General features: G+C 48.6%; 1 protein-coding gene across 1 annotated transcript in view; it reads right to left on the reverse strand.

The window, feature by feature from the left end:
- The window catches only part of LOC141219384 (uncharacterized), a 138,608-nt gene that overhangs the window by 18,386 nt on the left and 106,433 nt on the right, over positions 1–13,789 (reverse strand). The window contains exon 2 of the mRNA XM_073666107.1: positions 4,363–4,501. The gene's annotated coding sequence lies outside the window, so the exon portion shown is untranslated. The remainder of the gene's footprint in view (positions 1–4,362; positions 4,502–13,789) is intronic.

Here is a 13,789-nt window from a genome sequence, read left to right on the forward strand (position 1 = left end):
CTATGCTGGAAGGTGTCAATCTATCCCAGGTCTGTGCTAAGAGGAGATGCATTTGTATGTTAAGTAGAATAGACTATTGAGCTTCTTGTACTGTTATTTGCATACCGACAGCTGCGTGGAGTGTCAGCTGTCCTCTGGTGACAAATGATGGATAAGGGAGGGGTGAAAAGGGGTTTCAGAGACAGAGAGAAATTGTTAATACTTTATCAATATTTTCCTGACCTCTCTGTCTCTTTGAGGTGGTGTAGGGGCTGATTTACAGATCGCCCCTTTAAGCCCACCTCCTGGCCCACCTTTACAGCTGATCCGACAAGCCGTTGACCCAACTTGCCCCCCACTCTGACTGAATGGAGATCTAGCTTTCCGATCACCCTGACCGGTTCGGGGAACATTTTCCCCACACCTCTAACAGGCTATGGGTACCTTCCTCCCATACTCCTGACAGACAGGGGGACACACCTTTCTTTTACCTTGCCCGGTTGTGGGGCCTACCCTTCCTGTCATTATTTTTACCTTAGGAGCCATGCTCACTAGGGGGGAGCTACGACCGGCCATGTCACAGTCCGTCATGACACTGGTCAGCGGCACGGAATCACTTTCCCTATGATCCCCATGTTTCTCCCCATCCCTGTTCATCACCTCTGGAGCTGTGCTAGTCATGGGCAGCTACCATTGACCATGTCACTATCTGGCGTGACACAGGTCACCCGCATGGAACAACCTGCTTCCTGGTGTCCATGCCTGCTCCCCTTGCCCATAGCACTTATGCTGGCTCGCTTTAGGGGATCCTCAGCAGCATCACCCCACAGGGTGAGGTGGCTGAATTCCCTTTAACACAACATACATTTTTATTATGCATGACTGACATTATTGACAGTGGCATTACATGACATATCAGATCTGGGAGGGTGGTCAGGGATGTATCGGGCAACCAACCGTCCCAGATCAGTTCCCAATAGCACATTAGTGGGGAGAATCTCCAACACCCCCACTTCTCTTAACCCCCTCCCCGCACCCCAGTCCAGAAAAACTTGGGCCATCGGTATGGGACAGCAAACACCCCCAAACCCAGTGACAGTCAGGGTCTTCCCAGGAATGAGTTCCTCTGGTAACACAAACTCAGGGCGGATGAGGGTACATTCTGCGCCAGTGTTCTTAAGACCAACAGTAACGGTGTTGCCCACAGTAACAGGTTGTACATTTTCCCGGGCCCTGCCAACCGCCCCACCCACAAAAAGAATGGCTGCAGTAGGTCCTGGGGCCTCAGGTGTGGTGTTCATCTTCTGCCTCTCCAGGCAGACAAGGCTTGTGTGACCCGTTTGGTCACAAACATAACACTTAAGGGAGTCAAATGCAGGCCAGGTGCTAGAAGATGGGGCAGAACCCGCTGAGGGCCCGCTGGCTGGAACACTGGGGGGTGGCTGTGGGCTTACCCCCTTTCCAGCTGGCGGCGGCTGACTTCCGCACCTCTGGTGTGTGGTTGGCCTCATAGGCATCTGCGATCTGGGCTGCTTTGGCAGCCTCCTTTGGCTCCCGGTCAAGCACAAACTGTCGAACTTCCACTGGGCAAAGACGAAGAAATTGGTCCTTCATCATCAGAGATCCTTCAGGTCCTCGAAGGTGGTGACAGTCCTTGGACCCACTGCTCAAAATTGGTCCTGAGCCCATCCACCACATCACTGTAGCTGTCATGTGGTCAACGTTGGAGGGCTCTGAACTTTTTCCGGTAAACTTCAGGAGTCAGCTGGTACTTTTTTTATCCTGGCCTGCTTGACGGCCTAATAGTCTTCCATTGCAGGAAAATGCTCCGGAAGGGGTTAAAAGCAGTTGGTGTTGCCGGGCTCATTGCCCGATGCGGTGGATTTCGGCAGCTGGATTTGGGCTAACTCCAGCTGGTACCGCTTCTCAACTTGCCACTTTCGCTCAGCAGCTTCTCGATCAGCTTGGGCCTGTTGCTCAGCTCTCTCAGCCTCGGCCTGTCGCTCAGCAGCCTCTCGGTCAGCTTGGGCCTGTTGCTCAGCAGCCTCTCGGTCAGCTTTGGCCGGCTCCAAGGCCATCTGCAGGTGGGGGTCCACACTAGCCTGGCTGCGGGTCTGGCTGGCAATCATAGGTGGGACCCCTGCAGCAGCACCATCCGGGCCTTGGCTGGTCGCCCCATAATCCGAGCTCTGCTGTCAGACGGACTCGGCAGCACCTTGCAACAGTTCAGCAATCATTTGCTGCCTGGTCTTGTCTGTGGGGTCAATCTGTCTCAGCTCATAGAGAGCAGTGAGAGTGTCCTTTGACTGTTGGTGATACCTGGGCTCTTCACCTGCAGCCATCATTGCCAAATAAAAGATAGGACAGAAAAACAAGAGAAGGGGAGGGGATGCAACAGCGTATACGTACAGTAATGTCCCAAATAAAAAAAATATTAAAACACTGACTCTGATTTCTTAAAAATCTGCACAGTATTCTTGCAAGAACCGTGTAAGTTTTCAGTGACAGGAATGATTGCTCAATCCAGCCATTGATGTTCTGTAATATCCCACCGCTTGCCTCCAATTTGTCAGGGTTCCGCAGAAACAACACCGGGGAGATCACACAATATCTCACCGTTGCCGTCACTCTGTCTGGATTTCGTCAGGGAGTGGCGAGCTCACGATCCCGACTACCCACTACGTAGGTATCGGCAAGCGACCAGTGAGCGTATGGCATCACACCTCTGGATTCCAACGCATGGAACATGCCCCCGCACGGTCACTGTCAGCTTCACAATAGCCCAATTAATATTATTCACTTCCACCACCATCCAGATTTGAAATATAATACAGGCCTGGGCGGACGCCTGCTTTCTGGTAGCGTATGGCTTCGTGGGAGGGAACAATTACAGCACAAAAGAAACAGAACTATTAAATTTTATAATTTAATCCAAAAGGGAGGCAGTGTTATGAAAAATATACAAGATTTTACAAAAGGGGACAATACAATACATAAGCAGTTACACATAATAAACAGGATTAAAGAAGACTTACTATAATGATCGCTGAGATGATTCAGGATCCGTTGCTATAATAAATATATACTCCCGCAATGAATACTACTCCAACCTCAGCAGATTCTTTTATGCTGCTGAAGGGAAAGACACACACACCCCCTGGGATGACAAAACGGGGCCTGGTCTCCAGCCTTCATATCTTTATTAGATATCAGTTTTTTTCGTGATAACTTATCGTGGCTTGATCGAAGAGGCACGAAAGTGATAAAAAAAATTTCCGTTGTGATTTTACCTTTGTCCAGAGACCTCACACGGTATAGCTGCGATCTGTTATTTTGGGACTTTGCGCCACAGCCCCCAGAGGGACCTACAGAGACAGGAAAATATCCATATCGTTCCCTAGCTGACCCTGTCACTAAAAATATAGGTCCCATGATTATCAGAATTATGGAACTTTAGTTATTCCATATTTCGTTTCGACTCCGAAAATCCTGCAGTCTTTGTTAAACCCCTTTTGAGCCTAAAAGAAGCCATTTCCTCTTTCCTTCCATCTCTGCCCCTATGCTGGAAGTTGTCAATCTATCCCAGGTCTGTGCTAAGAGGAGATGCATTCGTATGTTAAGTAGAAGAGCTTCTTGTACTATTATTTGCATACCAACAGCTGCCTGGAGTGTCAGCTCTCCTCTGGTGACAAATGGTGGATAAGGGAGGGATGAAGAGGGGTTTCAGGGACAGAGAGAAATTGTTAATACTTTCTCAATATTTCCTTGATAGAAACTATGCACTAAATGGTCCCTAATTGACCCACCCTTTCTGAAAGTTATTGTGGGAGTAGATCCCACAGCACCCTCAGGTCCGGGTCAGCCACAAGTATATCCCAGTGTTTTCTGAAGATATGAAAGATACAGTGACTCTGATTGTCATAAGTTTTTCTTGGTCTCTTGGTTAGGTATGGAGGAGTGTCTGTCTCTCCCATTTTTCTGCAAACGATGATGCGGAATCCAAAATGTACCATGAGTACCCTTTTCCCTGAATCTGATGTTCAGGTCTATTGCCTGTATATTAAAATCTGTGACATTACAGCAGTACCCTCTCAACCATAAAAATTGGCCCTTGGGTATAACTCTTTTTATGGGGATGGGGTGGTGGCTATCCCACTTCAATAGTTTATTAGTGCTTGAAGGTTTATGGCAGTTGAGTGTCCATAGGGTCCCATTGCAATCTTTCTTGATTAGTACATCCAGGAAAGGAAACTGGTAATAATTAATCTCTGATATAAATCTTAGGCCCACTCTATTGATGTGGAATTCCCTGACAAATTCAAAAGATTGTTCACTCGTCCCTGACCAGATGATAAAAAAGTAGTCAATATATTTGTACCATACCCCAATATATGGATGCCATCACTTATGATCATCCCTGAATATTGTGGTTTCCTCCCACCAGTCCAGCCAGGGATAGGATAGCATATGAGGGGCACAGAGGCTTCCCATCGCAGTACCCCTGAGCTGGAGGAAGTACTTCCTGTCAAAAAGAAAGAAGTTATGAGTAATAGCGAATTTTAGAAGATCCTCCATGAAGTCATTATGTCTGCTACACTCTATTGATCTCGATTTCAATAAACGTCTTACTCCTCTGATACCATCATCATGCGGTATATTACTGTACAAAGCCTCGATATCTAGTAAGGCCTGCTCCCCTACATGAGTGTATACATGCTCGAGAGTCTACATGTAGGGGAGCAAGCAAAGGGAAAACCAACTCCAGAGGGATTATTCCAACTGCAAGACCTCAGGTGGTACTGGGGGAACATTATACTGTGGGGGTATCATACATACGCATAAGGGGCATAATGGGGGCAATCATACATACTGCATAAGGGGCATAATGGGGGCATTACACTGTGTGGGGCATCATACATCCTTCATAAGGGGCATAATGGGGGCATTACACTGTGTGGGGGCATCATACATACTGCATAAGGGGCATAATGGGGGCATTACACTGTGTGGGGGCATCATATATCCTGCATAAGGGGCATAATGGGGGCATTACACTGTGTGGGGGCATCATACATCCTGCATAAGGGGCATAATGGGGGCATTACACTGTGTGGGGCATCATACATCCTGCATAAGGGGCATAATGGGGGCATTACACTGTGTGGGGGCATCATATATCCTGCATAAGGGGCATAATGGGGGCATTACACTGTGTGGGGGCATCATACATCCTGCATAAGGGGCATAATGGGGGCATTACACTGTGTGGGGGCATCATACATCCTGCATAAGGGGCATAATGGGGCATCATACATCCTGCATAAGGGGCATAATGGGGCATTACACTGTGTGGGGGCATCATACATCCTGCATAAGGGGCATAATGGGGGCATTACACTGTGGGGCCAGTAAAGGGGTACTGTACTATGAGAACAATACGTTTCCTCCCTTCCTGTCTCCATAGTTGGGTCGTATGTATCTATTACAGGAAACAGAACAAAAACCTTATGATTCTTATAAAGGGGCAACACAAGACCCCAAAAGAGTCTCCGTGCTGAAGGGGTTAATGCCCCCTGCGCCCAGTAATGGAGTCTCCACATACCTCCACCTGCAGAGCCGCCACCACATATATGACTGCTCTGTGCGCACAGGACCTGTGATGAGGTCACAGGAGGGGAGGAGTCAGGGGTCACATGATCAGGGGCCTCAGTGGATGCAGGACTCTGCTGTGCTGGTTGTCATGGTGCTGGATGAGGTGAAGTTTATGTGTGGGGTCAGGAGGGGTTTACAGTGTGGATGTAGCAGAGCCGCGTGTGTACGAGGTGTACGGAGCGGAGCCGCGTGTATACGAGGTGTACGGAGCAGAGCCGCTTTTGTACGAGGTGTACGGAGCGGAGCCGCGTGTGTACGAGGTGTACGGAGCGGAGCCGCGTGTGTACGAGGTGTACGGAGCGGAGCCGCGTGTGTACGAGGTGTACGGAGCGGAGCAGCGTGTGTACGAGGTGTGCGGAGCAGCGTGTGTACGAGGTGTACGGAGCGGAGCCGCGCGTGTACGAGGTGTACGGAGCGGAGCCGCGTGTGTACGAGGTGTACGGATTGTAGCCGTGTGTGTACGAGGTGTACGGAGAAGAGCCGTGTTTGTACGAGGTGTACGGAGCAGAGCCGCGCGTGTACGAGGCGTACGGATTGTAGCCGCGCGTGTACGAGGCGTACGGAGCGTAGCCGCGCGTGTACGAGGCGTACGGAGCGGAGCCGCGCGTGTACGAGGCGTGCGGAGCCGCGCGTGTACGAGGCGTACGGAGCGGAGCCACGCGTGTACGAGGTGTACGGAGCGGAGCCGTGCGTGTACGAGGTGTACGGAGCGGAGCCGCGCGTGTACGATTTGTAGAGAATCCTTTGCAGCAATGACAGCCTGAAGTCTGGAAGCCATGATGGGGTTGAGATCTGGTGACTGACTCGGCCATTGCAGAATTTTCCACTTCTTTACAGTAAAAGATTCCTGGGTTGCTTTCGCACTATGTTTATATAAAAAAGAACCTATACATGTTTGGTATCTACTAACTCCTAATGACCTGGAGAATAATAATGGCAGGTCAGTTTTATCATATAGTGAACATGGTAAAAAAATATAATAATTGTGAAATTGCACTATTTTTGCAATTTCACCGCACTGAATTTTTTCCCATTTTCCAGCACACGTTTGGTAAAACCAATGGTGTCGTTTAAAAGTACAACTCATCCTGCAAAAAACAAGCCCTCACATGGCCATATTGACGGGAAAATAAAAAAGTTATGGGAAGAAGGGGAGCGAGAAACGAAAACGCAAAAATTGAGAAACTCAAAAAGGGGTAAAGGGGTTAATATCAAATATTTCTAAAAAAAAAAAAAATAGAAAAAAGTTAGAAAATATAAGTAATGTAAGAAAACCAGCGTATGGATCTTTTCCAGCCTGGGTCCCGGGTTATCTGGCCCATTCCATCCGGTTTTGTTCATTTGGTGCGAAATCCCTTCCCAGATCCTCTGAATTCCTACATGGGATGTAAATTCCCTCAGGACCGACCCGCTGAATTCACGGCTTATCAATGAACATTTACATTTTGTTCATATTTATCCAGAACTTTGGTTTTACTATGTCGGAAAACCGTTTAAATGGTTAACATTTCTGATGAATTGTATCATTTACTTTAGTTAAATGTACAATAAAGATTTTTGGCAATGTTCACACTCTGCATCTGAGTCTGAATGGTCCACAATGTACAGTATATAATCATTGTCTTATAGCATTTTATAGAGACATTCATAAACATTTAGATATATACAGTGGGGGAATAAGTATTTGATCCCTTGCTGTTTTTGTAAGTTTTCCCACTGATAAAGACATGAACAGTCTATAATTTTAAGGGTAGGTTAATTTTAACATTGAGATATCCCAGATACTTACTCAGCTTTTATGCACACACACTGATTACAAGCAAACAGGTCACAGGTGAGGATGTTACCTTTAGTAGTCATTCAAACCCATTTGTGTCAAATTCTGTGCATGTTATCAGGCCAAAATCACAAGGGTATGTGATGTCCGCTATTTCATCTTTCTTCTCTGTTAGACTCCTAAAACTTAATATGAATAAAACTGAATTCATCATCTTTCCACCATCTCGCTCAACCCCCCCATCTGACCTGTCCATCAAAGTCAATGGCTGTCCACTCTCCCCAGTCTCGCAAGCTCGCTGCCTTGGGTTAACCCCTGACTCTGATCTCTCCTTCAAACCTCATATCCAAGCCCTTTCCACTTCCTGCTGACTCCAGCTCAAAAATATTTCCCAGATTCGCACATTCTTCAACCCTGTGTTAATCGCTTCACTGGCTCTCCATTGCCCAGAGACTCCAAAACCCTAACCATGGCATATAAAGCCACCCACAACCTGTCTCCTCCAATCATCTGTGACCTAGTCTCCCGGTACTTACCTGCACGCAACCTCCGATCCTCACAAGATCTCCTTCTCTACTCCCCTCTTATCTCCTCTTCCAAACAATCGCATGCAAGATTTCTCCCGTGCATCACCCATACTCTGGAACTCTCTACCCTAAGGCTGAGTTCACACGATGCGTTTTTCATGCGTTTCCGCAGCGTTTTTGCAGTTGCGGAAACGCCGCGGAAACGCATGAAAAACGCATGGTAGAAGGGCAGCAATGTTACCCAATGGAAATCCGCATGTGCTGTGCCCATGATGCGGATTTTTCCGCAGCGTAAACGCTGCGGTCAAAAATCCGCAGCATGTCAATTCATTTTGCGGAAACGCTGCTCTTTTGCCGCCATTGACTTGCATTAGACCGCATGGAATCCGCATCACTGTATATGTTGATGAGCTTTTCATGCGGTCTAATGTGCGGATGGTACCCGGGTCTGGATGAGAGGACTCTCATCCAGACCCAGGTACCATTAAAAAAAAAAGAATAAAATAAAAAATATATATATTCTCACCTTCTGACGGCCCGCGCTGCGTCCTGCCGGCTTCCCGGGCACTTCGCGGTTGAATGAAGGACCTTCGCTGACTTCAGAGTCATGTGACGGGTCACGTGACGCTGACGTCGGAAGGTCCTAAAGTCTTCACTGCCGGCAGCCGGGACCGATGAAGCAGGACACCGGGGGCCATCAGAGGGTAAAGTATAGATTTAGTTTTTATTTCTTGACATTCACACACTATATAAATCCATGCCGGTTGCATGGATTTATATAGTGTGAAGTTGACAAGCACTTTCCAAGTGATGCTAAAATCGCTTGGGAAGCGCTTGTCAACCCGCATGCGGAAATGAAAGTGAAGACCGCTTCATTTCCGCATGTCCCTGGCAGGAAACCGCATGTACAATCCGCATGCGTTTTTTCCTGCCAGAGAGATGCAGAAACGCTCAGGAAAAAATCCTGAGCATTTCTGCATCGTGTGCACATACCCTAACATATCAGACTCTTGCCTACCGTGGAAACCTTCAAAAGAAACCTGAAGACCCCCTCTTCCGACAAGTCTGCAACCTGCATTAACCCTCTCTCCACCATGCTGCTGCACAACCAGCTCTACCCTCACCTACTGTATCCTCACCCATCCCTTGTAGATTGTGAGCTCTCGTGGGCCGGGTCCCCTCTCCTCCTGTACCAGTCACTGACTTGTTTTTATTCAAATTATTGTATTTGTTGTTTGCTATGTAAATCCCTGTAAAAATGAGAGACTGTTTTAAGGCATTTTATTACTTACTGCAAAGACAAAAGTTTACATACATTTCATTAGCATTTGGTACCATTGCCCTTAAACTGAATGACTTGGGTCAAATGTTGGGGATATCCTTCCACAAGCTTCTCACAATAGTTGGTTGGAATTTGGGCCCATTCTTCCTGACAAAACTGGTGTAACTGATCCAGGTTTGTAGGTCACCTTGCTTGCACCTACCTTTTCAGCTTTGCCCATAAATTTTCAATAGGATTGAGATCAGGGCTCTGGGTCATTGTCTACTTGGAAGACCCATTTCCGCTCAAGCTTTAACTTCCTGGCTGATGTCTTGAGATGTTGATTCAGTATTGCCACATAATTTTCTTTTCTTATGCTACCATCTATTTTGTGAAGTGCACCAGACCCTCCTGCAGCAAAATAACCGCACAACAGTTGGGATGGTGTTCTTAGGCTTCCAAGCTTCTCCCTTTTTCCTCCAAGCGTAACGATGGTCATTTTGCCCAAAAAGTTCTATTTTAGTTTCATCAGACCACAGAACATGTCTCCAAAAATTAAAGGAGTTGTCCAGCACTTTTTACTGTAGACCAAATATCCCCCAATGTATTTACCCTGTTCAGATAAGGGTTTTTGTAAGGGTTTTGCTTACAGGCAACACGTGACCCCCGGCTGCATCCGGCTTTTCCTTCCGCTGATGTCACATCAAGTGAGGCGCGACAAAGTACTGGACAACTTCTTTAAGGTCTTTGTTCCTGTGTGCATTTGCAAACATTAATGTGGCCTTTTTATGTTTCCTTTGGAGTAATGGCTTCTTCCTGGCTTCGGTCCGTACACCTTGTACACATGCGGCTCCGCTCCGTACACCTCGTACACTCACGGCTCCACTCCGAACACCTCGTACAGGCATACCTCCCAACTCTTGAAGAACAGAAAGAGGCAAAACTTGTCCATGCCTCTGGCCTCAACCCAATCGACGCCCATTTACCATTATCTTTCTCCCCTGGCAGGAGCAGTTGTCAGAAGGGCGCTGGTAGTGAGAGAAATTCAGCAGAAGGCCGAGACTGCAGTGTGTAGAACCAAATCCAGGACTGTCCGCTGTATCCCGGACAGTTGGGACTAGAGATGAGCGGATGGATTCCTGAGTCTCTGGTCCAGTGTCCAAATCAGTGCTACCTGGCGGCTGGACGGGACACTGTGAATCTCTTATCTTTCAGGGCAGCGCAACGTCATCTGTGCGTCCTGCTCATCTCTCGTTGGGACCTGAGGATTATTTTTTGTTCCCTCATTCATAGTCGGAGCCGCAAGAACTTTCTAATTATTATGTAGCTTCACTATACGACATCCGTCTTTCTTGTGTCTGTAAGGCCGTGTTCACACATTGCAGAAATGCTGTGTTCTTTGTTTTCTGCAGATGTCCGCACCAAACTCCACAATAACAGTCTCTTCCCCCTTATTTGATGCGTTTCTGGTGCAGATGTGAAGCCGCGTTTTTAAGGTGCTTTTTATAGTACAGAAAAGCTTTGATTTTGCACTTAATGAAGTATTTGCATTTTTTTTAGGCTCCACATAGAAGCGTCTGAAGACGCTGCTGAACTCTGCGGTAGTGATGAGTGAGCATGTGTTGTTAACCCTTTCGGAAAGCATGCTCAGCATTTATGTTAGTGCCGCCGTAGCTGCATGTGTCATGGCATCCTGCACATGTCACAGCTGTAGATGCCGAGCACGCCGAAAATACTCTGCGAGCACGCGGGCGCACCGAAAGGGTTAACAATCCACGCTCGCTCATCACTACTCTGTGATTTTGGAGCATTTTCTCCTCGGCTTCTTCTGAAAAAAAACGCATGAAGAAAAAAAAAACGCCGCTGCATTTTTAAGTGCAGAATCAAAGCTTTTCTGTACTATTAGAAAGCGTTAAAAACTCTGCTTCATATCTGCCCCAAAATCGCATCAAATAATCGGGAAAACACATAAAAGAAACGCAGCCAACACACAATAATCAGAGAAGATTGTTACTGCGTCGTGTGGTGCGAACACCTGCAGAAAAAAAGAAGCAAAAAGAAAGCAGCATTTACGCTAGGTGTGAACACGGCCTTAGCTGTCGCCGTCTGGAGAGCCGAGCTCCTGGAGAAGATGCAGACCCGGCAGCAGTCTGCGATGCATGCGACCGGCAGCGCCCTAGCCCCGGAGGAGCTGCTCCTGGACCAGGAGGCGTCAGGCCGAGCTGAAGCGATCGCGGGAGCAGGTAGGAGCGATATCCCTGTCCCGGACGCCGCTGGCGCTGATCCGTTCCTGGTCCCCCTGCAGGAACCTCCGTCCCCGGCGCTCACGATGCCAACCTGCTCCTAGGCCACCTGCAGGAGCCACCTGCCCCCACACCCGAATGGGTGTACGGCCGCCGGTATGGGACTGGTCCGAGTAGGTTGAAGATCAGAGCCTCCCTTTACTGCCCGCTCCCGTGCCCTTGGTTGCCCACAGGGAAGATGGGGACCAATTCCAATGGGATAACCCGGCGGGTGACCTGATGGGTTTTCCCCCGGAGACCCAAAAGGAGGCCGCACGCCGAGAGGAGTATTGTTGGCGGGAACTCCTTCAGCTGGAGAAGGAACCGCGCACCCGGCGGGTGCGCTGGGAGACAATGGAGGCTCGCAACAAGGAGGAGAAGGCCCGGGCCCACAAAGCCAAGCCGGCCACGCCCGATCCACAGGTGGAAGGGGTCGTGGTCAAGTTTGACCTGGATGGAGGATGGGGCTTTATCCGAGAGCCCCAACTTGGCACCGACCTCTTTGTTAACCGGCGGGACGTAGAGTCCCATTTACAGCATGGACATCCAGAGCGGGATCTGTACCCTGGTGACCGAGTCACCTATTCCCGGCACAGAGGAGAGCGGGGCTGGTATGCCCTCCATGTACATAGAGTAGTGGAGGAGGAAGAGGACATGCCCCTGCAGTTCGAGACTGACGACCCGGATGGGCCAGCCTACAGAGAACAGGTGTCTCCAGGGAAGGAGCACCACTATGGAACTATTCATTTGAAGGAACTGTATATAGTTATTATAGTTACCCGGAAGGGTACATCCGTGTTTGAGTGAACTGAAAAAGTCTTGTGTTTACTTAGCTACCCGGTAAGGGTACAAGAACTGAAGAGCTGAGGACTGTGAGCAGCCAAAAACTTTTAACTGTATATAGTTGGCACTTCTTAAGGTGCTTCTTATTGGTTTTATATATAAAGACCTCTGAACAAAAACCCGTTTGGCGTGGCCGAAGACGTGTTCCAACAGCTGGACCACCTATGCCCTGCAGCCACGCCCAGGGCCTACATTGAGGGTTTTCAGACGGGTCCCTCAAATTGCACCTTGTTCAGTGAAATGGACACGCAGCTATAGATTTCACTGTAGTTATTGAAAATGTTTGATATGAAAAAATGTTTTATATATATATGAAGAAAGTTTTATTCAAGAAAGTTTGATAATGTTTTATAAGCTGATACAGTAACATGTAACGTTCAAAAAAATGTGCCTCCCATAAAGGGAAGAAAAAGTAATGTCATAATACTTCTATGTGAATGCATTCTAAAAATGTGCATGTTTGTTTTTACTCTGTTCCACCCCATGGACGTGCTGTGTTTTACCAGGGGGGTATGCGGCGCCACTGCGGGCTCAGTCGCCACAGAGGTACTGCATCTCACGCAGAGGTGTGGTATCTCACTCTCAGGTAAGGATGGAGTACTACCTGGGACCCACACACTTGCATCCATTATACTTCAAGAGGGAAGGGCGAGATTGCTCCTAAGGGAGAGCACAGTCCCTGGTCCCTGGCTGGAGGGTGGAACCATGTAGTGGGTGTGGGTGGAGGAAGAAGTTCAGGGGAGCACTTCAGTAGGAGTATAAAAAGGAGGGGAACCATCTAGAAGGAGATCAGTCTGAGGAGAGAGTCAGAGGAGAGGGAGAGAGTTGGGAGCAGGGGCTCTGTAGGAGCTCTGCTCAGGAGGAGCGGGCCTAGTAAGAGAGGCCCAGGAGGACAGACTGAGAGAGGACGGGAGCAGAGGGAAGGCTCCAGGAACAGAGGGGATCCCAGGGGCACGATGAGTGCAGGAAGCCACCCGTGCGCCCGAATCTAAACGGACTTGGAGGGATCAGGCCGCAGAGGGGACCGGCCCCTAACTAGTGGAAAACTACAAGGCTCAGCTAGATAACCGGAGGCTACTGTACTTTCAAGGTGTAGTTTCACACAGCCGCAACTAATCACTAAAAAGGTAGCCGCACAGGATCCAGGGAACTCCAGGTTGCCCGTCAAGATCTCAGGTTACTGGCTTGGGACACTGGTTGTGAGGCGCAGGGCAGGAGGTGAAAAGCCAGCGCAGGAAGATGGCCGTGAAAGGCTCACAACACAGGGTCCCGTCAAATACTCCAGAGATACCTGGGAGTTTGCTGAACCCCAGCCTCGGTGAACGCAGAACAACTTGGGTGGTGATAATTTGGCCATTGTAACCAGGAGCAACATGATAATCGTGAGTAAACCTTGAAGACTGCACCCCACTGTCTCGGTGAATTATTGGTGTGCCATCACCTGCACTACACTGCCCAACAACAGCTA

The sequence above is a fragment of the Phyllobates terribilis genome, unplaced genomic scaffold (assembly GCF_046119375.1).
Source record: "Phyllobates terribilis strain yellow unplaced genomic scaffold, ASM4611937v1 Scaffold_265__1_contigs__length_2625494, whole genome shotgun sequence".
NCBI classification, from domain to species: Eukaryota; Metazoa; Chordata; class Amphibia; order Anura; family Dendrobatidae; genus Phyllobates; species Phyllobates terribilis.